Source organism: Micrasema longulum, unplaced genomic scaffold, assembly GCF_059751315.1.
Source record: "Micrasema longulum isolate JH-2025_06_02 unplaced genomic scaffold, ASM5975131v1 h1tg000880l, whole genome shotgun sequence".
Classification (NCBI taxonomy): Eukaryota; Metazoa; Arthropoda; class Insecta; order Trichoptera; family Brachycentridae; genus Micrasema; species Micrasema longulum.
Genome location: NW_028278072.1, coordinates 554,658 through 582,268, shown reverse-complemented (window position 1 = coordinate 582,268; position 27,611 = coordinate 554,658). Strand labels below are relative to the sequence as shown.

Below are 27,611 nucleotides of genomic sequence, written 5' to 3'. Positions count from 1 at the left end.
TTGAAGGATGTTGTTTTGTTGTGTTTACAAAAAGTTCGGTTTTGAATGTTTAAAAACAACATTCACTTTTTATGAATCAGATTCTTCCTTTACATTCCTTATAATTTCTTCTCATTTATGTCTTTTTACTGGATTTTTGGTAACACCAAAATAATACTAACTGACATCCAATACATTTTTGAACAAAGTGTTTGACATTTGCAAAAAGAATTCCATATTTGAAAATGAATTATTTTATGTATCGGAATTCAACAATAAACAAGTACCTGGGTACCTATTTATCAATGAAAAGTCTTTTTCCAAGCTAAGCAGGCAAGCCAACGTTCGGGTAGGACGTAGGACAACATCTGTCGGGTCCGCTAGTATATAATATATATAAATAATGATATTGTTACCCTATTCAGAGTATATTGTGGTTTTCATTTGTGTATCGCTAAACTTATTCTATTATTATTATTAATTTATATATTATTTAGTATAAAAAACGGGTACAGGAAATTACCAACAGGGATGAAGAATCTTTTTGAAAAGAGAATATTGTAGAAGTCTAGCCATTTACAATGCTGTCATTAACAAGGTTAAGTGATCATTTTACACAGTTTGAAACATTCATAATTGTACCCATGTTATACCCATATTTATTGAATTGTTCCCTATGTTATTTTATTTGTTTTATTTGATGCGCGTGAGATTTTAACAAATTATTTGACCTTTTATGAATCGCCCGAAAATTGTTTTATAAGCTCGTAAATGCACAGGGCGTAGACTTTCATATTTTTTTCATCTCTGTTAAAATATATGTCAATCGCGATAAACTCCCCGGGGCCCCGATTACAATGGGAAGTAAACAGAGTTATCTTCGAATGTCTATAAAGAAAAATCGATATGTGTGTACGAAAATGAGTATATTTGCATGAACATTTAAATTACCTTCATCGCTAATCTACAATTGAACGTAGTTTGGAAATTTTGGAAAAATGAGATATTGATGTTATCGGTTGCAGTAAGGTCAATTCTATGTTCTGCTAAAAACAGCCAGACCGCTTTCATACAAAAAACTATATTAATCATCTTTGGAAAAAGGTGTCGATCACAAAAACGGCATTTCTCGATTTGCAGAAAACACCAACAGCACTAAAACAATCTTATGGTACTTTAAAAATCATAAAAACTGGTCAAATACATTATAAGATTCTTAATTGTTATATATCGTTTGTAAAAGTCAAAAACATTCCACTTGTAGTGTAGATTTTATAATTCACTCTTTCTCACAAAATGGCTATTACCTCAGTTTCACTTTTCTATGGCTGGCTGCTTTCTGTATAACTGCGTTCAATTGAACTTGTTTAAAATAAAGAAATGTGTGCATTTTCTGCTTTTCATACAGAACATTTAATTTAACTTTCTAGATAAAATAACGTTTTGTGTACGAAAAATAGAATATGCGTTCAATTTTCATTTCTAAACATGTTCTGTTTCAGGTTACCGATAAAGATATTTTAATTTTTATACAAATAAACACATTTTCGTACATAAATATCGATTTTGCCCTACATCGTCTCGATATGTACCGATGAGGATAGCGTTGGCCCGTATTCCAAAGGGAATTTAACATTTATCTTCAATTTTACCTACAAAGTAAAGTTTAGTTTCATGCATAAAAAATAGAACATGCATATATTTTCTTTCTAAACATTCAGTTAGATAATAAGATAATATCTTAAATATTTATACATGTCTCAATGTGTACCGATGAAGAATGAAGATAGAGTTTATAATCGCGACCCAGGTGGTTAAATCCAGTACTCGACCGCTAAAATGTGCAGATTACCTACTTTTGTTCAATTTTACCCAAGCAAAATATGTTTTTGTGCCATTTTGTGTTATTGTTAATGTTCGGTAAATAATGTCTATAAATATTATTATTTTATAGTAGTTAGATACAAATGTAACTCTCTCTGTGATTAGTAAAGTAGATTAAGGATGTTTAAGAACAATAAATTAATAATTTTAGTAGAAAGTCACTTTCTTCAATTTCTTCCATTCCTAGGTTGTGAGATCAAATAAATAGTCTCCTTTTAGATGTTAACTAACACCATTTAGTGTCTCTATTTCTGTATTTTACTTGTAATTTGTGTGTAAATAAAGTGAAAATCATTTATCAAAATTGTTTTAATGAAAATCCAATTATGAAGCCCATACATGAAATGAATTTATAATTACATCCTAGGATCATTAAATTTATCAGTAATGAGAAAAGAAATATTCAAATGACCACCAAATATTTTTGATTTGTGTCAGAAATTTACATATATAATTTTATTAATAGATAATTTATAAATCGTATTATGAAGCTCATATATAAAATGAATTTATAATTTATTTTTACATACAGGATCATCCAATTTGTCAGTAATGAGAAAAGAAATATTCAAATGACCACCAAATATTTTTGATTTTTGTCAGAAATTTACATTCATTATTTTATCAATAGATGATACCCAAAATATACTTTATCAATATTTCATTATCATTATAACCCCGTCTGGACCTGTTGGTGCATAGGGCACCGCATTGGTACACTAAATGCAGCGTACATCGAACATCTGTTACATTAAGGTAACCTGATACTTCAGGCGCCATTCCAGAAAATTTAAAACATTGTAGTATACTATAGAATCACATTTTTTTCAATATTTTATGTCGACCTTCTCCGGGACTTCAATCGTGGTAGGCGAACGCATTAACCACTACATTACGAGGCGGAATTAACTCCACTCGATTTCCTTAATCAAGATTTTTACCTGAGAGTAGCCACCGAGCATTCTGGTTCTATTTTACGCGCATAACTGTATTTTAATTCGCCCGTACACAGATAAATTATATTACATGGGTTAAGTGCCATAATTTTAGAAAGCTCAGGGTGCGTCTATGCGTTTTAATATGGCGAAGGTTTTAGTTAAGAACTCCGAACCTGTTTCTATGGTTACGTAAAAGTATTATAAAGTAAAGTTTTGTAAAAATATTTATACTTAATAATGTTTAATCCTAGTCTGACTTTTCTTCATGCAAACGTATTCTAGTATTTTCTCCCAATAGCTCAATCACAAATAACTATCGACGTGCTTAAAATCATACTGAGTATTTGACCGATCACAATGAACAATAATGAACATGCTTGTTATCATAAGTCAACGCGTGTGTAGTCTCTAAGTCAACGCTCGTGTCGGTTTGTTTTTTGTTTTCCTCGTAAAAAAATACTGTTCACTGGCGAAAAATCGGCGTTTACTATAAAAAAATAATACAATATATTGCATTTGCAAAATAGTAAAGAAGTATCTAATACAAAAAAGTGAAAATTAAATTACAATTACTATGGCGACTGCTTTTTTTGATATTTGAAATGCAATAAATAGCATGATAAATAATGAATAAATATATGAAAATAGCAGTTTTGGAATATTTTCCATATTTACACCGGTGAAATTCAAATATGTGATTGCGCAGCAGGATTATACGTTGCGAAACGTAAATATTTTGACATTTAATTAGGTGTTCACGGATGTTCCATTGTGATCGCGAATACGATAAACAACCATTGTAGGAAATTGTTATCACATCGCTTATTAGCACGTCGATAGTTATTTGTGATTGAGCTATTGCTGTCTACGGGTGCACAGTATTCAAATATGACAACTATTTTTGAAAAACGTACCAAAGCAGAAAATTTAATTCTGATACTCTGTCTAAAAAAAAAACAAAAGTTAAGTGCGGAAAACGGGACAACGAAACATCGATTTTGTCTATTTTAGTTAGGCATAAAAGGTCCGACATGCAGTTGTCTTTTTCACACAGTATCGGAGAGGGATCTGCAAGACACAGAAAAACAATGTTCAAATACCTATTTGTCAAAATTTACTGTCACCGCATGTCTTCACAGTTTACGTAATCCGAAACACAAAAGTAATGATGTTGTGCATATTTAATTTGAACTAAATACAATAATTGATATCAAAATTCTGATTGTATTAATTTAATCTACATGTATATACGCAATAATAGCAAAGCATTGCCGGTTTCAACCCGTGTTCTATAAACATTGATAATCTTATAAAAAGGTTTTAATATTTTGATTTAAAAAAACACTAGTAAATTTTTAGATGTTTTTGATGTTTATAAGAAAATAATAATTCTTATAGTACGGGCGCGTAGGGCGAAAATCGCGCGGATTGGTGATCGGCGAGAAGTTTTTGCTCTACCAGGAGCACATAAATCGGAAGGGTAAAGTTGCAAATATTTTAGTTGACCGTTCTGTCGCTAGGTGCCTCTAGTAACCCGCTACACGCTAACCGAATCATGTTTTGGTGAGGTAAGGGAGCGCGTCAATCGCTCAGTGTTGCAATACAAATACAAATATCCGACGCAGTGGGAACAAAAATACACGTTTATAGGGACGAAATTTGTTACGATTTAAAAGGAGTAACAGTTTTAATGACATAATTTAATTTTTCCTCTCGTGTCAAGCAAAATTAATAAATTCACGTCATTTTGACGTCACACGTCATGCCCGCAGAGTGTGCTTTTAACAAACATTGCATACAAGTATAGCACGGTATCATTTCGTTTTCATTCAGATTTTAAACCATTGTAGAAAATCGCACGGAAAAAATAATAATTCCATTACAATCGTAATTCTTCGCTTCTGAAAAAAAACGTGATTGGTCCATATTACTGCTTTGTTCTATTTATGTTTTATTTTTTTCGCGTAGTCATGCTCATTTTTTGCTGTTTTCCTTTTTTTCCCAGTGATGTGTAGCTAGTACACAGTGCGTCTAATAACTTTAATACCTTCATAAATATAATAAATAAAGAAGTAAAGATTTTTGGTATTCCTCAGTTACACATTAACATATCGGTAGAAAAAAAAGGAAAAAAAATATTGGGCACAGAAAAAGGATTTTGTACCAAATCAGAGATATATAATTATTCTTAATTTTTATTTTTATTATTTTCAATAATGTGCATGCTTCAACTTTCATTCCATTATGTTGTATTACAACTCAACACAGGGCTCTTGACCTCATAGAGTTAGGGATACTTTATTTTTTTATGTAATACATATGTATTTGAATGAATAAATAATAATAATTACCATACATCAAAAAGTTTACCAATGTCGTATTATAAGAGTATCGAATATTATGGCTGTCTCAGACACTTTTTATGTCTCATTCTCGATGCTATATGTATATTTGCGAGCGAGAGAGACAAATTCACGCGTCACACAGGCCAGTAGCAAAGTAACCTGTACCACTACCTCGGTACGTCAGTTGCGCAGTTGCTTTCAAGGCGGTCTCTTTGTTGGAGATGTGAACGTCAGCCAACATTAAAACAAAAAATGTATTCAGCATTTAGATTAAAAATAATATCGCTTTTAACTTCAACCATAAATAATTTAAGCAATTGCCTAAGCATATTCCATTTCTTTCCGATTTAAAATCTCTTATTTTTGTATGTGTATTGACTATACAGCACCGTTACGCGAGGATGTTTTTGGCGCATTAAGGGCGGGGTTAAACATAATAGTATACCTCTGATTATACTCGTATTTACCACATGGATTTTACCGTGATTAAAATGAGAAAGTTTAAATAAATAAATAAATTACCAAAATATCTATACCGGGATAAATTTAATACAAAAGAACGAAATTATCAACAACTGTAATTATTTTTTATTTTTCCAAGTGTTCTTATTTTCTTTGCAACTACTTTACCCTGTGATTGGTATAAATAGTATCATCACCATATTACTATATTAACACAGAGATAAAGAACATTAAGAAATTATTATAATTAATATAACATGCTACTTATATCATTTACTAGAAATAAGAAAACACAGTTCTGTACTTACTCAATGTACAACCAACAAATTGCGTCTAAAACTGAAAGCAAGGATCTCGAAATAATTCTAGATCAGAAACTAATTTTTAGCTTACATTTTGATTCCATTATTTCAGAATCATATAAATTGTTTGGTTTTATTTTTAGAATTGGAAAAGTTTTCAATAATCCCAAAACCCTCTACATGCTCTGTTGCGCACTTGTCAAAAGTCCATTGGAATACGCATCGACAATATGGAATCCGCAATATAAAACAAATATAGACAAGATAGAACACATATAAGACAAGTTCGTAAAATATCCCAACTTCAAATACGCGTCACCGACATCCGACTTTAAAAAAACGGCGAGCACTTGCTGACCTTTTATTTATAACATAAAATAATCAATGGCGAAATTGGCTGCCCAGACTTACTCTCCTCGATGAATTTTAATATCCCACCTAGGCGGACAAGGCACACCAAACTTTTTCACATACTTAAATACAGTAAAAACGCAGCAATAAATTCACTTATTAATCGTGCCCTGACCTTATACAATCAAATAGATACTCTTGACATCGACATCTTACTAGACTCTGTAACATATTTTTAAAATAATGTTCTGACGAAATTTTAATATTTTTTTTATACTATCTCACTCACACACACACACACACACACACACACACGCACTCCCACCCCATCTCTCACAAAACACACCCTGTTTTGACATACCTTACCAGGTAAATTTAGGCTGTAATTGGAATACAACTAAAATAACATTTTATACCTAAGAATTATTATCTATATCTGTTGTTTTGATATATTTGCTGTGTTGTATTCTGTTACTTTTATAAAATGTATAATATAAAATAATGTTCCTACTAAAATAAAGTTATTGGAATAATAAATTTACATTAAATTGGAATTTTCAACAAAGTAAGATTTTCAATTCAATAATGAAAAGCTGGCAACTCTAACTATTGACACTATTGACAGCTTGAACTTGTTTTTTTCCTTTTCGGAGTTGAATAATTGGTTTCTCATTTGTTTTATCATCACGAAAAATTCTTAATATTTTGAGCTGATGTTGGCTTTGTCGAATTGATAAATTACAAGTAACAGTTTAAAATATTTGAATTAGTAGAAAAAGCGCGGTACAAATCTCATACGACGTAAATGATTTATTATCCGTAGTTTCAACTCTCAACACCGGCGAGTGGAATTTGTCCGGGAATGACGTGGTATGGACGAGCACGGATTGCACCTCACAAAGTTATCAGGAGCGCACAAAACCGAAGAGATCGCATAACCCATTTCGCATGCCGTGCGCTTAGGGTGCATTCGCACGCAGTGATGTAAATCAATGTTATTTTATATTCATTTTGCTGCGTACTTATGAAATTAAAACAGCGCTCAGTATTAAATGCTAATGTTAATAATATTTTCGGAAGGGAAGGTAAATAATATTCCCCTCAAAAAGATGTCATTTTTTATCCCGAAATTAATTATTGCTTTTTTTATGTTTCGCGATTTTTGGCGTCTTTTGAATGGTGTTCAAGTCGAAAATTGTTTTATGAATTGAAACGTGTTATTTAACAATGAGGAACTTCAGCCTTATGGGAAATTGGATACTGTTTTCTTATGCGTGGTAAAAATCGGGGCATTAAATTACACTGCAATTTTTTTTGAATATGTACTAAAAAATATTTTAATAAAAACAAACTACTTTCAATGACGTCACTAGTTCATACGAATCAACCATTGATAAGAGAGTTGTAGAAGATTTCAGTGTACTTACCGTCAATGGACCAATCGGTAGAACTAACTAAGAAGAAGCGGAAGAGAACTTAAAACGTCACACGCAGATTAATTTTAGAAATGCAAAACTTAAAAAATCATAGCGCTGATATTACGATAAATAAACATTAAATTTTTTTAGTTTAATAGTCTATTAACAAATAAAAAAAATTTAAAACCACCGAACTTTCTTATTGCTTCAGTTATATTCACGTTCAGACCAAGGTATTCAAGCTGCAAACTCCTCCTGTCTATAAGTAATATGTATAAGACCGTAATTAAAACATATTTGATATAATAAAATAACATTGCCAAACTTTTTTTATTGAATTTGAATTTTTCACCACAATCAACTAGGTACTATAAAAAAAACGTCGTTTTTTTATAGTACCTAGTTGATTGTGGTGAAAAATTCAAACCACTAAGGGGCGGTGGTCAATAGTGCACCACGCCAAGATTTCTATCCTAGAGTATAATATAATATTATAAACCTATATTATGTCATGTAGGTGTACGTGGAAGTGGGAGATCCATATTATTGACAATGACTGAAATTATATGGAAAAATAAATTTATCTAGTTGTAGCTAACACGCTTCCGGAGTCGTGTTGTGGTTCTGCTGCAGTCACTAAAGCACACGTCTCGGTCCTCTGGTCGTATGTCAGTGGAGGCTAGGCGACCCAGTTAACTCATCAAGGCAGGAGATGTCCTCAGAAGGGCCTCTTACTTCAAGTTGAAGTTTCCAGTTCGCCGTGGTCAGGAATCCGTTGGGAGAGAAATCCAAAATTGAAGCGAAGGTGTCAAGCGAAGTGAAGTGAAGTCGAGTAGAAAGCCGGATTGGGGAGTAGAGAGTCTACTTCCAAGTCGGTCGCTCAATGCTGAGGATCGTGATTACCATGAACACTTCTGATTAGTCTGTTCCACTCCAGTCTGTCCTCAGCCCGACGACTGACTCATTAAATTTTAGCCCCGTAGCCACCTTTATTTGGTCAGTCCGTCTATATGGGATTCTACCCCGGCTTCTCCTACCTTCAACTCGGCCAGACATTATTGCCTTTTCTAGATTGTCTGGCTCTCGTCTAGCAATGTGTCCAAAGAAAGACAGTATCTTTCTCAAACACACCACTGATAGACGAGTTGTAATATGGAGCTCTTCCAGTATCGATGCATTCGTCCTTCTGGCTGTCCAAGGCACTCGCAGCAGCCTTCTCCAACACCACATCTCGAATGCATCGATCCTTTTCCTCTCGTAGGCACGCATTGTCCACGTTTTAGCCCTATATAGGAAAATGGAGAATATCAGGGTAGAGAGTAGAGATGAGTAAAAGCCAAACGTCAGAGAAGAAGTAACGTTTATTCTCAAAGTACACATTATATCCCATTAGCGCTGCGTGCCCCACCGTTTACCCCGCCAAGCAGGCCTAGCCGTCGCATACCGCGCGGAAAGAAAAAGAGCGGTAGAGGAGACCTGCCTGCTCTATCCGTCTCCCTCCCTCCACGTATATAGGCATTACCCTCTCCAATTCTCACGGCATTCTAGCGGCGGCAGCGCAGCGCCAAACAATAAACATTAAAAAATATGCATATGTTAATACGAATTATTATTAAATACTTATTCTAAATTCTTCAGTATGGAAAAGACAACCCCGAAAGTGAAAAATACTAAGCATTATTGGAGGGGTAGCGTATTTTCAAACGCATACCGAGGTCCCTAATTCTAAATACATAATGTTAAACTTTTTTGTCTTTATTCTTACTTTCCTGGGCTCCAATTACAATGGGGAGTCAACAGAGTTATCTTCGACTGTCCATAAAGTAATATCTAAATTTATGTACGGAAATGTGTATATTTGTATGAAAATTATCTGGGTGACATTCATCCGGTTGAACCAATTCTTTATCAGATTCAATTATTTATTTATATATTTATACATCAACGGTTAAAAGAACCTTTTACAAAAAAATAATAATTTACAGAAATAATCACAGCAGTGCACAATAATCATGTAGTAAATAGTAAGAAATAATAGAATAATTAAAACTAAACAATTTAGTAAATATATAATACAAAAAGTTAAAAAGAAAAATAACATTTCTTAATAAAAGAAAGCAATAACTATGAGAAAATCTTGTGTACTAAATATAAATATAACACAGTAAAGTTGAGAATAACTAGATAATAATAATAAAAAAATTAATACAACATAAGTACTTAAAAAAATAAAAGTTTTTTGAGCAATAAAACAAAAATAAAAATAGTTAAATGACTTAATAATAATACCTCTATTTAGTGAAATCATCATCATCAGTTGGTTGGAAGAAGTTGCCATTTGGCAATAAATCCACCAATGTACAATTTAAAATTATGTCTAACATGTTAAATAAAGAAATAAAAAATATGTTCTAGTTTTAAATGTACTTGATAAGTTATTTCATTGTAATATAAAATAAAAGGTGATATTTATAAAATTTTAGTTTCAAAATGCAGAAATGAAAAAAATGACATGTATGGGAGCGAAGTAAGGACTTGGAAAAACAGGGATGAAAGTAGGCTGAATGCTGTCAAAATGCAATCTCTCAGGCGAATGTGTGGTAAAACTATGAAAGATACATGCACAAATGTTGAGATCTGTACATTATGTAAGGCTGAGATAACCATTATCGATAAAATCAAGAAAGGAGCTCTGCACTGGTTTGGACATGTAGAACGAATGAACAGCGAAAGAACGGCTAAGAATATATACAATGCGAATGTTAATGGATGCAGAAATAGAGGAAGATCGAGAAAGACACGGCATAACCAAATACAACAAATACTTGAAAATGGACATGTCAAAAGTCAGAATAATCGGAGCATGTGCATGAGAAGATGTATGATTGTAGAGTAAGCGAGATCTGTATGCAAAGATAGAGTGATGTGGCTTTCTATCCTCTCTACCTACCCTTACCGGGAAACGGCGTGATGGTTTGTTGTTGTACAAAAATAGAACTAGTATTATGTATATATAATTAAGATACTAGTCTTTAATGGGAAAGATAATAAAGAGAACGGTAAAGAGAATACATTAATGAAGAGAAAGAAGATGTTTCTTCAGGCTTGTGTTTTAACTCTTCCTTCTCGGTGTCGTTTAGCTAGTGCACATTGCATCTAATAACTTTAATATCTCTATAAATGTTAAAAATTCTGGGTTAAGATTTTCGATATTCCTCCATAATACATTTACACATCGTTTGAAACTATTTATTAATAAATAATAAATACTTATTGGACACAGAAAAAGCATTTTATCTGAAATCGGAGATAAATCACCAATATAATCAGAAGTTTATCAAAAGGTCATATTGGCGCGGCGATGGAGTAAAAAGAGTACCAAATATACGATAGTCTCAAACACTCTTTACCTCTGACTCTCGATGCAGTAGGTATATTTGCAATCTAAAGAGAATTTCACTCAACAATAAAATATATCAACGTCACCAAAACTGTCTTCATTAGCACTCAGATTTGTCTCAATCTAAGAGAACTTTAAGAATTGGAATTTCATATATCTCACTTTTATATTGGGAACTTAGCATTGCTTGAGAAGATTGAGTGATTATTAAGGTTCAATTGTTTAAGACTTACGTTTTGGATGTGCTCGATACAATCTTGTCAGACACATATTCTAAGACACAACAAGAGTTCAAAGAGGCTGTATCCTTGAATTGTTCAGTTAAGAATGTCAGATATTAAATACATTAAAAAACATAAAAGAATGAGAAAAAACATCATTAGGTTTTCAACACCATATGATACAGATTTTTAGATAAACTTCCATAAGATGCTTTATTTATTTATTTATACTTTTACATTGTTTGTATTCTTTTTTTTATAAAGAATAATGTTCCCTCACTGGGGTGTCCCGTGCCGAGGAAAACATTTTACAAAATCTGAAACATGCTTAAGATTAGCTATTTAACAAAGTTAACATTATAATAATAATAAAAAAAACATAATTAATCTAATTAACCTAATTATCATTAACATAATAAACAATGAAAAAGTAAACTTATCATAAAAAAAACATTTGAGGTTGCCTTTGTCCTTTTAAATATTGCAACTCACATCGGTGTGCCCAACAGCCAGCTGCATAGCATACGATGCCTAGGAAAATAGATTTATAATAGACAGTTGAAGTTTCAAAAGATAATCCCCAGCTGGCTCATACATGACTCATAGATGGCTCATACTGACATGATAATAACAATAAAAAAAACATAATTAATCTAATAAACCTAATTATCATTAACATAATAAACAATAAAAAACTAAAATAATCATAAAAAAAAATAACCAATTTATATAGACCAATAGAACAAATTTCATAAACAGTACATACATTTGACCTATTTGGCTTGATCCACTCATCGATCCGTGCGCAACCCACCTCCACTATCCATTTCTTAATAGTAATTTTATATTGTGAGAACTTACTAATTGTCCTTATGGATAATGAAAGTAGATTGTACACTTTAACCGAGTAGTAGGCCAATCCTCTTTGACCGAAGGTTGTATTTAAGTTTTTGCAGCATCAGGGTGGAGTATCTAGTAACTCTTGTATTTGGACCGGAAGGTAGAGAATAATGTTTACGTGTGTATAGTAACAAACCTTTTACATAAAGTTGTTTTTATAGATTTTACATTAGGATTTTCAAATATACCGAGGCAGCTAGTTCTGATTGGGACTCTTTAAGATAATTTTTATTAAAGCTTTTTGTGCAATTATTATTTGCTTGATCAGTGTGTCATTTGCACATCCCCATCCAATTATCCCATATTCCAAAACTGATTGAGTTATTGCGTAATATAGTTTTACAAGTTCTTCTAGGCTAATTATATTTCTTATAGTTTTAAAAAAGTAAATTTGCTTTTACAATTTATTTTTAATATTATCGATTTGATAAGTCCATCTTAAATTCCCATCTATGTAAATTCCCCAATATTTAATTGAATCTACTCTGTCCAACGATTTACAAATACATTAAATATTCGGAATTTGGTTATTATAATTACAGCTGTGAATAGTTACGGAAAGATTTAGATTACATATAGTTTTATTATTAATTTGAAATATTATGTATTTTGTTTTCGAGTGATAGTGTTAGATAATTTGAGTCAAACCATTTATTTACCAAGTTTAAGTCATTTTCAGCCTTTCCAAATACAAAATATCCCATGTGCTTCCTTGAGCTAGTAGCACAGTATCATCAGCAAAGCTAATTATAGAGCCTTTTATAGATAAGTTACAAAGATAATTTATATAAATAAGAAACAAAATTAGTCCAAGTATGCTTCCTTGGGGGACGCCAAATGTAATTTCGGTTTCGTCGCTAGATTTATTATTAATCTTTACTATTTGCTTTCTGTTTTTCATGTAACTTTGGAACAGTTCCAATTCCTTATTAAGGATTCCTATATTACTAAGTTTTTCAAAAAGTATGTCGTGTTTAATAGTATCGAAGGCCTTGCATAAATCGAAGAAAATACCTATAAATTTTTCTCTTTGTCAAGATTATCATTTATGTAGCTCCTTATTCAGGCTATTGCATCTGATGTTCCTGTTACACACATTTTTTCAGTTGGCGCTCCCCTGATCTGTATCTTGTGATATTTTTTATGGGGGTACCTGAAATCCAATGTTTACAAACCATAAACTCATAAGGCCCTGTTTGAAACCATTACTCGAGAAATTTATCAAGCCCCAGTTGACACGGTATAGTAAAAGATTACACACATTTAAACGAGACCATGGACATAGATTCTGAAAACCTAATAATTTATTTTTCTTCAATTATATTTGATATAATGTTATCCAAGGAAAGCATATTTGAACTACCTACTGTCTGGTCTGAGAAGATGAAAAATACAGTTATGTGTGTGAAATAGAACCAGAATCCTGGATAAATGTTTTCCACTCGATGGTTAGGTTTGGTTAGGTAACAACCCTTTTTTTTTTTTTTTTTTTTTGTTTGAGGGGAAATCCATCATGGACACCCATCTTTCAGACTGGGTAGTGCCGGACTCGTACCGGCTAAAACCCCTCCTCTTCTTCACAGCCGTGTCCCTGCCTTCCGGCTTACCAGCAGCTGATCTTGTCTCTTTTTTTACTCCTATCCCGTGACTGTTCCTCCAGCTTGGATTTTCCTTTCATCGGTTTCTTTTTCATTTATCACATTTTCGATGAATCCTGCTACTAGTTTCCAGTTTCTTAGATTTTCTAAAACTGTGTCAATTATATTTTCAGGGTTTAGATTCTCTGTTAGTCCGAGCGTCTCCTTCAGATCATTTCTTTCGATTTCCCATTTCTCGCAGTGAAAAATCGAGTGTTCTGCATCGTCGTGTGCCTCGTCACAGTATATACAACATGTTGATTCGGCTCTTTTTATGCCGTGTAGGAATGCGTAGAACACTCCATGACCACTTAGTTCCTAAACTGGGTCATTCTGAATGTTATGTCTCCGTGTGGTCTTTTTATCCAGGTTTTTATATTTTTTATAAGACGGTGTGTCCATCGACCTTTTTTGGAGGAGTCCCATTCTTGTTGCCATTTTTCTATTGTTTTGTCTTTTTCTCTCTTTCTTTCTTCCGGAGTTATCGGTTTGTCAAGATTGTATAGTCTTGCGCGTTCTTCTGCTAGAAGGTTTGCTGGTATGAGTCCGGCTATTACAAGAGCTGCGTTAGTAGATACCGTTTTATAGGCTCTACATACCCTTAGGACCATGGGCCTCTGTGCATTTAGTATTAAGTCTTTTTGGTAGTTATTCTTAAGTGTGTGTTGCCATACAGGGGCTGCGTACAAAGTTACCGATTGTGTTGCTAACGCCAACACTCTCCTCTTGTTTTGCCCGGGGCCACTTATATTGGGCAATAGGGTGGTCATAGCTCGTGTGGTTTTGTGTGCCTTATTACATACCTGTTTCAGGTGCTTGGTAAAGGTTAATCCCTGATCCAGGGTAACACCGAGATATACTGCTTCTCTTGATAGCTCTATTTTTTGTCCCTCGAATTCAAAACTGATATCGTTTGTTTTTCTATGTCGACTTAGAGTTTGGTTTAGGTAACAACCCTGAAAAAAGGAAATGATGCTGAGGTCAGTACGCCACGTAGTGTAGTGGTTGCCACATTCGTTTGCCATCCTTAAGGTCCTGGGTTCGGCCCTGGCATGGTCGACATGAAATTAAATATTGGTTTGAAGGCAGTTTTAAACTGCAATATTCAAATGGACTGGCACCCGATATGTTACACTGATTACCTTATCTTCATTTAACAAATTATCGAGATACACTGCATTTAGTGTATCAATGCAGTGCCCTTTGCACCATCAAGTATAAGATGACGATTTATTATGACTAAATGAAAAATGTCTCCTTGCCAGATCCTGTACTTCTAGATCATTCATTACTCTGTGTTCAAACTTAATAAAATAAGTTTCTGAGATATCTCCACATAAGAGAATGCGGGTATTATTTATTTATACTTTTAGATTGTTTGTATTCTTTTTTTATACAGAATAATGTTCCCTCATTGATATACTTGGCTCAACCCGACCGAGTTTCTCCAGGGTATGGTCGGCTACAACAGTTTAGAGTTTAGAAGGAATGTGTATTTGACTACACATTTTTATCGATTGTTGCGCGGTATGGTCGATAATTCTGAGATTATGATGAGCATTGGTTTGTACGTTCCTGATAATTTACCCAAGACAGCGTCTGGACCAACCTGCCGATGGTTATGCCTGTTGAAGGGCTACCGCTATGCTGAACAACATCGCTCTGGATGTTGATCTGTTCCATGTATCCGAAGGGGTTTTCCGGAGCAGGATTCTCCTATTTTGACAAGAGTTTCTTTATGTACTTTTTGTCATTTTATAACATGAACATCTTGAATTTTAGTTTGTAATGTATATGTTATTTCAAATAAATGATTTGATTTGTATTGAATAAAAATTCTCTTTGAAATAAAAAAAAAACATTTATTCAAAACATAAATAGATTGACATTGCATAGAGTTACAATTGAAACCATTTTTTACATATTTATAGGAATAAATCATATAATGCTGTATAGATTATTTACAAACATATTGTATACTGTTTTTATTAATTATGTTACTCGTATATTCTCAAAAGAAGCTATGTTTCATGGTTCAATAGTTGCTTAAAGAAGTGGGTATCCTGGACAACGAACGCTGCCTGGTGAGTAGCATAATATTGAGGTTACTCTGGATTTCTGCAAATATAAACAGAAACCATGGAATTCAAATACAATTATAAATGTATGCATTTACTTAGTTTCGCTTTTAGCAAATCAGATCTTATTTTCAAATCAGAAATATATAAATCGATAGCAGTTAAGTAAACAACGCTATCTTACAATATACTCAATTACTTTTTATTTCATTTATTAAAAATATAAATAAATTATTAATTGAGCATACATATTAATTTTTCAGGAGAGCTAATTAGAGATGAGTAAACATTTAAGATATGAATGTTTATTATAATTTTAAAGACATTTATATGAATTATTTCCAGATGTCGGCTAACTTGGTAAAAGCTCTTCAGGTTCCCAATTCTTGAACATTTATAAAGATGTTTTGATTTAAATGACATAAATTTTATGGTTATAATAAATGTTTATAGTATGTTTTATGTTTCAAACTATGAAAAAAAACATTTCTGTGGAAATTTACAATATTTGATAAATTCCTGTGAAAAGTGAGGCGTTTTCTTCCTTTTATTTTATTTATATTTATTTAATTTAATAAACGCCCAGAGGGCTTTTACAATATACTGTTAAAAGTACATAAAGCATTATGGAAAATAACATAAAATAAAATCATAACTATTACACTGAAAATGTAATTAATAAAAAAAAAAGAAGAGACAGAAGAAAAAGAAAATAAAGTGAAGATGAGTGAGTAGAGAAACACATTAAAAAGAGGAGAATTGAGGGGATGGCCATTTGATGAATGGGATAGCTTTTGTAGTTTTATTAATATATTATTTTATTGCACAAGCCGGCATTATGATTTTTGGGGTTGTTGAGGAGTAGACGAGGTGGGAAGTAGAATTATTGTTAGGTATATATTAGGTTGAGTGTTGGTCCGAACAGGGGTTATTTGCAATAAGCATAGAAATTTTGTTTTTTTTTTTATCTTGAGTCGGGCTATATTAATCACAGCTAATAATCACCGAAGTAATGATCACAGCTAATAATCTACATTTAGATGTGCAAAAGAAACAGGAAAACGGTTGCAAACTAAACACCCTCAAGCCGATTCTAATCGATGATTGAAGCTCAGCTACTGTAATTCTGAAACGTGTTGATCCTTGATCACCGAGCCAGCTGTGCTGCGCCAGTGCAGGGGACACGACGCGCGCAACAAAATAACTTATATTTGTAACTTTGGAGAATATTATTATGGATAACTTATAAAGCACCATTTTCATAATGTAATACCTCAAGGGCGCTTTACAAAGTGATAATATACATAAATAAAATGAATTTTAACTTTTTAGCCAGTGTAATTTCCAAAGTAGTGGAGTTATGTGACTGAACTTAGAGGCTCCAAAAATAAGTCTCGCTGAAGCATTCAATACAGACTGCAGGCAAGTAATTTTATTCATTGGTCGACGTGCATAGATACAATTACAATAATTAACTCTAGCCACTACAAACGCATTTATCAATTGACAGGCGGCATCGACCAGGAAATTTTTGCAAATGCATTTAATTTGCCTCAGCTGGTAAAAGCATGAACTTATTGTTCTTATTTGAGCATCAAGAGAAAGGTCAGAATTAAGGAAGACTCCCAATAGTTTAACGGTGGGTAAAGCGGTACTCCTTATATTGGGTAGTGCTGTATCCTGAATCAAATTCTGTCATTTGGCTAAAGCCATCCATAGTTGTTCCGTTTTAGATAGGTTTAATGTTAGTCTATTTTCAGCCATCCAGTTTCCTATTTTCTCAATGCATCCATCAACTTAATTAACAAGTATACTTACTTCTCTCACTTGTTTACAACATAAATAAATTTGTGTATCATCTGCATAGCCGTAAGACAACAAGCCCCATTCTTTGATAATGTTCTTGTATTGACTGACCCGTGAGGTACTCCAGTAGACCACCTGAAAGTTGGACGAAATACAATTGTATATACTCTTTCATGAAGCTATGAACTGAACCACATATGTGCCTGATCACGGATACCATAAGTTTTCTCCAGACGTTCAGGCAAAATATTATGGTCTACAGTATTAAAATACAAAAAATGTACAATACATAATAGTATTCCCATGAGTTATCAAACTAATTCTGGGACAGTTACAATTAATAAGATTATCAGATATAAAGATTTATAGTTATACATAATTAAAACAAAAATGGACAAATCTCGGAGACTTTTTTAAAAACAAATTATTTATTTATTCAATTCAGATTAACGCCTGGAGGGCTTTTGCAAATGTGGTACATAGATAAAATATATAAAGTAAGAAATAATATATGGCATTTGGTACATTCAAAGACATATTCCTACGTATAACTAGTAAAAAAAAATACATACATATAAACATAGATGACATGATATACATGAATATTGCAAAACATTGAAATAAATCCAGTAATAAAAACCCTAAGTGTTGCTATAAATACACAGTTGTAAGCGGATAGAAAAGAGAATTATAAACAAATTATTATTATTATTATGGATAACTTATATAGCGCCATTTTTGTAATAAAATACCTCAAGGGCGCTTTACATGGTGATTCTATTGTTAAATTAATTTAATTGAAGCTTTTAAATTGGTAATTTAATTAAAACAATTTATTTTGTTGTCACGTGCTACGGATTTATTCAAATGATTTAAAGAACAAGTGGGTTTTAAGTTTTTTCCGAAACATCACTTCACTTTCACAGCCTCGCACCTCTGCTGGGAGAGAATTCCATGCCATAGGGCCTGCGACCGCAAATGCGCGTTCACTAAATTTAGTGCGCTGTTTGCGTAGAGGTATAATAACTTTTCCTCTCGCCGTAGACGTAGCTGATCTAAGCGTGAGACGCCTGTCAGCTAGTTCATCTGGAATGCATAGTTCCCTTTAATATTCCAGAGCAGAGTTGTGCAGTGACTTATACATAAGCCAACAGAGTTTGTATTCGACCCTCTGTGAAAAACGTAGCCAGTGTAGTTCCCGAAGTAGTGGAGTGATATGACTGAACTTAGAGATTCAGAAAATAAGTCTCGCTGCGGCATTCAATACAGATTGTAGGCGAGTCATTTTGTTCATTGGTAGACCTGCATAGATACCATTACAATAATCGACTCTAGACACTACAAACGCATTTATTAACACATTGTAGTCGGGCGCTTCGAACAATAGACTCTAGCCTATAGCGGGTGTTTTTCGCGATTAGCGCAAAAATATATCGCTTTCTTAAAATTGACACAATTTCTAAACCAAATAATATTTTCGATCGAAATTTTCAAAGAAATCATATTTGACATTTGATCATTAAAAATAAATAAATTTAGGTAAAAAGTGGTCAATAATTGGTTTTACTTTGCATAGTCGGTCGGAACTATCTATGATTTCTTCATTGTTAGAAAAATGCCACGCTTTCCATATCTGCCGAAACCGGTCTCTGGACATCGTTTTAGCAAAATAAGGAGTTTCGGTTGTTGGTTCAGTAGACCAGTACTCGTCCCTTATATCCTTTCGAACTTGTCCCATCAAAATAATCAGCCCCAAAAACTTTTTCATTTCTTTCAAAGTAATATTTTTCCACTTTCCCGATTTTTTATATAATTTGTAATTATGTGAGTTTTGGTGGTAATATCTATTAGATTCGTTTATAAAATATTCAAACAAATCATCACCGATAAATAACTCTATCGCATCACTTACAGTTTGAGGACAATGGACATTTGAATTCAAACCGCGGCGGCCTAAAAACGATTCCAGAACTGGAGGATTATCAAACGATGACCACTCGTCCACATCCTCATCTGAGCTCGTCTCCGAATCAGAATCACTTTCAATAGTGCGACGGTGAAACGTTCTAGGTCTTGGTATTTGTTCATCATCACTCGGTTCTTTGTCTGACAACTCTTCAATGTCATTATTCCATGAACAATTAGATAAATTGTCGGCATACACTTCATCGTCACTATCATTGGCTTGTAAAGACATTTTTGTAGAGGTAACGTCCTATACAATGCTAATATATTCAAATAAGAAAATACCAAACAGTAAACAAAACAGTGCGAGCGGTATGAAAAATAGTCCAATACGTGAAATGACTCAAACTAAACTGGAGATTGAGATCGCATAAAACTCTAGATTTCTGGCGACGCCTTTACAAGTGGCACACTAGCCAATCCGGACAAGGCATCTCAAATAACGTTGACAGACTGTCGCCTAGCACCCCAGGTAGCAAATCACCCTTCAAGGCGTTTTATTTCACGCTGATAACAAACCCGTTTAATGCCGTTTCCCGCCAACAACCGACAGTCGACAAAAACGGCATTTGCCGTGTCCCGCGGTTGACCGACAGTCCGCGAAAAACGGCAAATGCCGTGTCCCGACGACAATGTGTTAATTGACGGGCGACATCAACCGGCAAATTTTTGCGTATGCATTTAATTTGTCTCAGCTGGTAGAAGCATGAACTTATCGTTCTACTAATTTGAGCCTCAAGAGATAGGTCAAAATTGAGTAAAACTCCCAGTAGTTTAACGGTGGGTAAAGCGGTACTCCCTACATTGGGTAGAGTCGTATCCTGGATCAAATTCTGTCGTCTGGCTGAAGCCACCCACAGTTGTTCAGTTTTTGATGGGTTTAATGTTAGTCTGTTTTCAGCCATCCAGTTTCCTATTTTCTCGATGCATCCATCAATTAAATTGACAAGCACACTTCCCTCGCCTGGTTTGAAATAAAAATAAATCTGCGTATCATCTGCATAGCAGTGAGACCACAATTCACATTCTTTAATAATGTTCTCTATATCTTTAGTGTAAAGGAGATAGAGAAGTGGTCCGAGTACTGACCCTTGAGGCACTCCTGTAGACTCACGAAAGTTGGTTGAGCTTTTACCCTTGAACACAACTGCATATTCTCTTTTATTAAGATATGAACTGAACCACATATGTGCCTGATCACGGATACCATAAGTTTTCTCCAGACGTTCAAGCAAAATATTATGGTCGACAGTATCGAATGCAGCACTCACGTCCAGAAGAGCCATCAACACCAGATTACCAGAGTCCACCGCCGTTATAATGTCAGACAGTACTCTTATCACTCCCGTCTCCGTGGAATGAAAACGTCGGTACGCCGATTGCCTTATCGAAAATAAAGAATTCCGCTCAATATAGTTAACGAGCCTATGAGAAACTATTTTTTCTAGTATTTTTAATACGATGGGAAGATTTGAAATAGGGCGAAAACTGGAAAGATCTTCCACATCTAGTTGTGAATTTTTTAAAAGTGGAGTTACATTTGCTTTCTTTATGGCTCTCGGAACAATGCTGCGCTCCATGGATGTATTAAATAAATCTGTTAAAAAAGGAGCTAATACGTTAATGCATTTTTTCAACAGCCATGTTGGCATCGGATCTAATATACATTGTTTGTTGGGTAATGCCGCAACAATTTTTTTAACCTCATTTATAGATGTTGGTTCAAATTTACTGAATTTTTGTAGGGCATTGGCTAAAATTACAGGTTTTTTCGCTGAACTACACGCCAGTCTGATTTTTTCGACTTTATTTGTAAAAAAGTCGGCAAAATCAGTGGCAGTAGCGCCTGTGTTAGATGTCTCTGCTATACAGTCACCACGAACAGATTGAAGGCTTCGCCAGAGTTGTTTTGGAGACTTTTTCTGTTCAGTGATTTTTGTACACCAGAAACTAGATTTTATTTCTTTTATAAATGTCCTATAAGAGGCTTGCATATCTAACCATATTGATCGGTACGAAGTTGACAGTGTGGTTCTGTATTTGCATTCTAGACGTCTTAGCTCTTTCTTTTTGAGTCGACAATTTTCGTCAAATTATGAATCAGATTTCCTTTTTCGAATAGTTTTCGTAGTAAATGGTGCATGTTTGTCTATCAGGTTACATAGTACCTCATTGTACAACCCAACCAATTGATCGACGTCGTTTGAGCGACGGTCAATGTCCGGACCAATCAACGATGTCAGAAGTTCGCAATTAAAATGTTCTAAATTTAATTTTCTCCATGGCCTTGATGCGAGTGTTTTGTAAGTTGGTGTTGGTTTACCTCCCGCATCATGTGTAGGGGTATTTACTTCTTGTGAACAATCAAAATCACTTAAAAGTGCATTAAAACGAACCGATTCTGAATCCGTCTTGCGGTCGAAACGAATGTTCAGATCTCCAGTTACGTATGTTACTTCTGTACGAGTGATGGCCCATTTGAGTAAAGATTTTATTTTCGAATAAAATTTCCGAGGTGGTGCTTTAGAACCTGGTCTATAAATTGTGATTAAGGTAAAATGGTTGCTGCCTGCGCTTATCCTACAGCCAATGCATTCAAAAGTTGTGTAGAGTGGTATTTTAATTTTTGTTAATTTAAGCTGATTTTTTGTTAGTACAATAATTCCACCGTGGTTCGTCCATGTTATATTATTTTCCTTATGAACGGTTTCAATGGATGGTTTTCGTGCCTCTTCAATGACATTAAAACCCTTACTACGAAGTAGATTAATGGTAACAGAATTATGGTCTTCATGCCAAGTTTCCGTTAATGCAAGAACGTCTAGATTATTATCATTAATTATGTTGGGGATATCATCAATTTTATTTCTGATTGGACGTACATTCCATGTACCAAGTGAAAGAGGACAAGGTGTGTAATAAGTATAACATGCTTTAAAATGCAAAAGTATACATCTCTAAAAAAAACTACCTGTGCAAAACCTATACATATAAGAAAAAAAGACTAGATTTAAGCATCTATAAGAAACAACTAACAATAGCAAAATAAATTCTAACTTGAAACACTAACAAACAATAGCAAAAGATAAAACAATTGTACATAAATAAGAATGCGTATTACAGACTTTAGTAAAAATAAGTCTAATGGGAAACGTTAATGTAAATATTTGTATTTAATTCATATAAAAATTGTATTTAGTAGTAATATTGTATATTTATATTTATCTAAATATTTTATTTTTTTTTAAAAGACTTGATGTTAGATTAAAGATTACATAGGATTTTTTAAATGCATCACTCATGACCAAAAGAGCCATCAACACCAGACTACCAGAGTCTACCGCCGTTTTAATGTCAGACAGTTCTCTTATCACTCACTCCTGTCTCCGTGGAATGAAAACGTCGGTATGCTGATTGCCTTACCGAAAATAGTGATTTCTGCTCGATATAATTACCGAGCCCATGAGAAACTATTTTTTCTACTATTTTTGATGTGACGATGGGAAGATTTGAAAAATGACGAAAATTGGAAGATCTTCCACATCTAATCGTGATTTTTTAAAAGGGCAGTTACATTAGCTTTCTAATGTGGCTCTATGGCTCTTAGAACAATGCTGTGCTCAATGGATGTATTCAGTAAGTCTGTTAAAATGGAGCTAATACGTTGATGCACTTTTCAAAAGCTATGTTGGAATTGGATTTAGCATACGTAACATACAATGCCGCAGAAGAATAACTATTTCACTGTACATTACATATTGAAGATTTACTTTATATGTTTCATGCTTAGTAGCGAATCGGAGTATAAAAAGAAACAAACAAACGATTACAACAAACGAGACGAAATTAAAAAATAAATATACCAACTTACACGAATAATGCCATGTCTTAATTCCTATATTCAATATTCCTGACTCTAATATTAACCAATATTAGCTAAACACGCTAAACACATCCGCCAAAATCCAAAAACTCAACGTTAAAATTTAAAATTAACGCGCTAATGCGCATGCGCAACTAGAGATGTGCATTCAAATGAAAAAAAAAAAATCATTCGAATGAAAGTCCGAAAGCAAATTATTATTTTCATTATAACGGGTAAATTACATGGCATCATTTACGTTGGTAACAACGTCAGTGTTACTGTAATACTGAGTAACTATCAATTGATTTTTTGGCGGGAGATGCTGAAAAGCGTTCTTTTAATATGTATTTTTTACGATTTTAATAAACCAAAAATAGGGGTAGAGTATCAGAAAAATTACCACTATTTAGAGTAAAAATAGCGATGATTAAAAATTAATGGCTCTTAGTCCCTATAACGAATTTATTTCAGTAAAACATTTTTGTAAAAAAAAAACAGGATACGCGGTATTGCGATACCACCAACGATAATGCATCTAGAACGTTTTGTAAAAGTACGTAATTCGTAACAAATACTTTAAAGCGATTTGACGAAAACCATTTATTTTGTATTAGGTAACATGTAATGAATTTATTAGTGTTTTGAAATTACTTTTAGGAACATAACGTCGATCTCTCAGTTTCGTGTCATAGATTATGTAGCCACGAATGCAATTTCCACGAATTTAGTACGCCGGTTTTGTACAGGTACAGTGACTTTTTGCTTTGTAGTAGCTAATTTAAACGCACTTTAGTTGATTTTTAGGCAACTCATCTGGAATGCCAAGTTATTTCAGATACTTTGGAGCAAGCGATGTGCCAATGACTAAAACAATTTGTATTCCATCCTTTAGGAAAAGCGTAGTCAGTGCGATTATTTTAGTATCTAGTTGAGTGATATAACTGAAATTTAAAAAAATAGTCTCGCTGAAGTGCTATAAAGACTTACATACTATAGGCGAATCATTTTACTCACACATACTAACTACGCACACATACTAACAATACCCTTAAAACTTTTTTCTGTTCTCTAGTTTGCCCGAACCTAGAGTATTCCTTTGTTATCTGGTCTCCAAATTATGATGTTCACATAAAAAAATATTGAATCAGTTCAACATCGATTTTTAAGAAAAATAGGCTGGAGGTTGGGCTTACCCAGAAACCAATATACGTATAATGAGTTAGAAACTAGCTTAAATATATCTTCTCTTCGAGACCGTCGAAATAAATTCGACCTTCTAGTCCTATTTAAAATTCTCAACTCACTCAAATTTAATCACGCTAACTTCACACCAAGTAAGTTAGTTCAAAAGAAAACGGTAGTTTTAGAATTAGTAAATTTAAAAAATTCTGTCAACATTATTATTGTTATTCTATTATTTTGTACATAAGATTATGTTTATAATTATGTACGTATGTATGATTTATATTTGACGGAAGCATTCAATGTTTTTGTAGATTGTTATTCTTAATAATGCTATTGTGTCATAATAATATGTGATTACTATTTATTTTAAGTAATTTTGGTATTGAAATGAATAAAATGATTAAAGGAATAGTTAAAATAAACAAAAAAAAAGGGTTCTTTCATAACTATGATTACAATGAGTATGATTTTATCTATTCAACATAATATGTACATAAGTTTTTATAAGTGTACATATAAAATTGAAATTAATATTTTATAAATTATGACAATAAGTGTACAATAGTGATAAATAACGTTAGAAAAAGTATGCATGTAAATATTGTGTTGTAAATATTGTGTTGTAAATGTTATATTAGACTATATTAATCATATAACTTAATAAAATAGAATATGTATAAAACGTTTTTAAAGTTACTATATTTTTTCTTGATTGTGGCTTAACACAGCCACAGCCTAAAAAGCTTTTACAAGTTAGCAAATGTGTAAACAAATGTAATTTGAAATGAATAAATAAATACATATTGTATAACGATTTCCCCTTTGTCTTTTACAATGAGAAAGTTCCGTGGTTTGTTAGTACTTTTTATTTGTTGATAGGCCATCAAACTAATCCATTAAGTCGTATGATGAGCGGTATGATTTTTTATAATTTTCAAATTACTCAGCGTGTGACGTCATAAGCTCTCTTCGGTGAGTTCTGCTGATTGGTGAATTGGCTTTCCGTAAACTGGAAATACATCGCAATTTTTTATCATTGGTTTATTTCGAAGAGCTAGTGACGTCGTCGAAAGTAGTTCATTTTTCATTAAATCATTTTTATTATTTTTTTCATACATTTTTAAGAAACTATAGCACTGTACTTCCTCATTCTGCGGACGAAACGAATTCATTCGATTATTTAAATGATTTGATTTTTAATAGTTCGATTTCCAAATTCATTCGATTTTTATATTTACGTGCAACACTCAGAGTATTGCAGTGTTGCCACGTTGCTTTTATATCATTGTTGCCATTATAAAATATGAAACAAGGTGGATGCCTACAAACCTTTCATTTGCCGGGGTCAGTTTTTTATACATAGTTCATTTTCTACCAATTACAGTAAAACTCGGATTATCCGGATTAATGAGTGCCAGATTGATTTGCTTTTGAAATAATACAGTGATTTGGAATCACGTCAAAAACATTTAAAAAAAAAAAAAATATTTTTAATTGATTTATTAACCCTTATGGATTATTGCATTCCTTTTACAAAAAAAAAATATTTTTTACTTATACTCTATTCTTGATAATTATTTTTGTTATTATTGTTGATAATTACTTTTGAAAAGTTTGTTTGAATCTTTTGTTTAATTTTGTCTGGTAGTTTATTGTATAATTTCAGTCCCTAATTTATTAGTCTCGATTGTCCTTGTCTTGTTTTGGAATGTTGTATGTGGTATTGTTCTGATATTATTAAACATGTCCAGCAAAGTTAATCGCACAAATAAATTAAAATTATAAACTTCTCTTAATTTGTTGGAACTGAGAGGGAAAACATTTTGAGAAGGGAATATGGAAGTCTTGGCATTTACAGGACATATAATACCTAGACTTCCTTATTCCCTTCTCAATTTTTTTTCCCTTTCGACTTAAAAAAAATAGTTCCTCATAACTCCAGAGAATTTAATGGAGTTTTATTTTTTTTCGCCAGGTTTAGAACAACATTTGAAAAATAATTGTTAATGTTATTTAGAAATTCTTCAGAATTGTAATTAATGTTAATTTTTTTTACAGGGTGTGGAAATTAATTTTATTTGAAAGGAGTCAACTAGTTACGCAGATTTAACTATATTGTTTTTTGCATAAATTATTTCCTATAAATGCATTTATTGTAAATTGTTATGTAAAATAATTATTATGTAATGTTTTCCTATGGGCGTACAGAAATATTATATTATTAATATAATATGATCGGTAAAGTGGGACTTTGATTTTTATTTTGTTTATGGTCCCTAGGAATTTACCAAAATTTTTTGCATCATATAACCACCCTTGTTATGTTTATAATATTAGTAAATTTTATTGATTTTAAATAATCATACAAAGAGAGAGAGGGAGGAAAGTAGAGTTGGAGCCATACAGTGTCTTCTCCCTTTTTTGAACTCTCTATTTAATATTCATATTTTAACCTTTTTAGAATTCAATTATTTTTTCCCTCTCCTCCTGCATTAATAATAAATTACTGTGAAATCTGTAATTGGTCCTACTTTTTTTTAATGTTTTCTTGTACCTTGTATTTATATAAAGGCTGTAGATTTCCTTGAAAAAATTAAAAAATGATGTAACTAGCAAAAAATATTGATCGCTACCCTTTCTGAAATCATATTATTACAATAGCAGCCGGCTATCCATTCGCTTTTCCATTAATGCTATTAAATTACACTTTTGTATAAATTTTCTCTAGATATAATTATTTTATGTGTACTTCGTACCAAAACCAATTTAAACCTTATTGGCGTGATTCAATACTGTATTTCTAAGTAAGAGTAATTTTGCCGGAGTCGCAGAAGAACGGTGCATGTGATTTTTTTAAACTTTACGTGAGAGCGGT

The 27,611-nt window shown here is 32.8% G+C and overlaps 1 long non-coding RNA gene across 1 annotated transcript; it reads right to left on the bottom strand.

Moving 5' to 3' along the window:
* Positions 1-15,723: 15,723 nt before the first annotated feature.
* LOC148278448 (uncharacterized) lies at positions 15,724-23,682 on the bottom strand. Its single transcript, XR_015823202.1, has 3 exons — positions 23,558-23,682; positions 17,734-17,856; positions 15,724-15,955 (listed from the first exon to the last, which is right to left on the bottom strand). It is a non-coding gene; the product is annotated as an uncharacterized LOC148278448 (long non-coding RNA).
* Between the last annotated feature and the right edge of the window lie 3,929 nt (positions 23,683-27,611).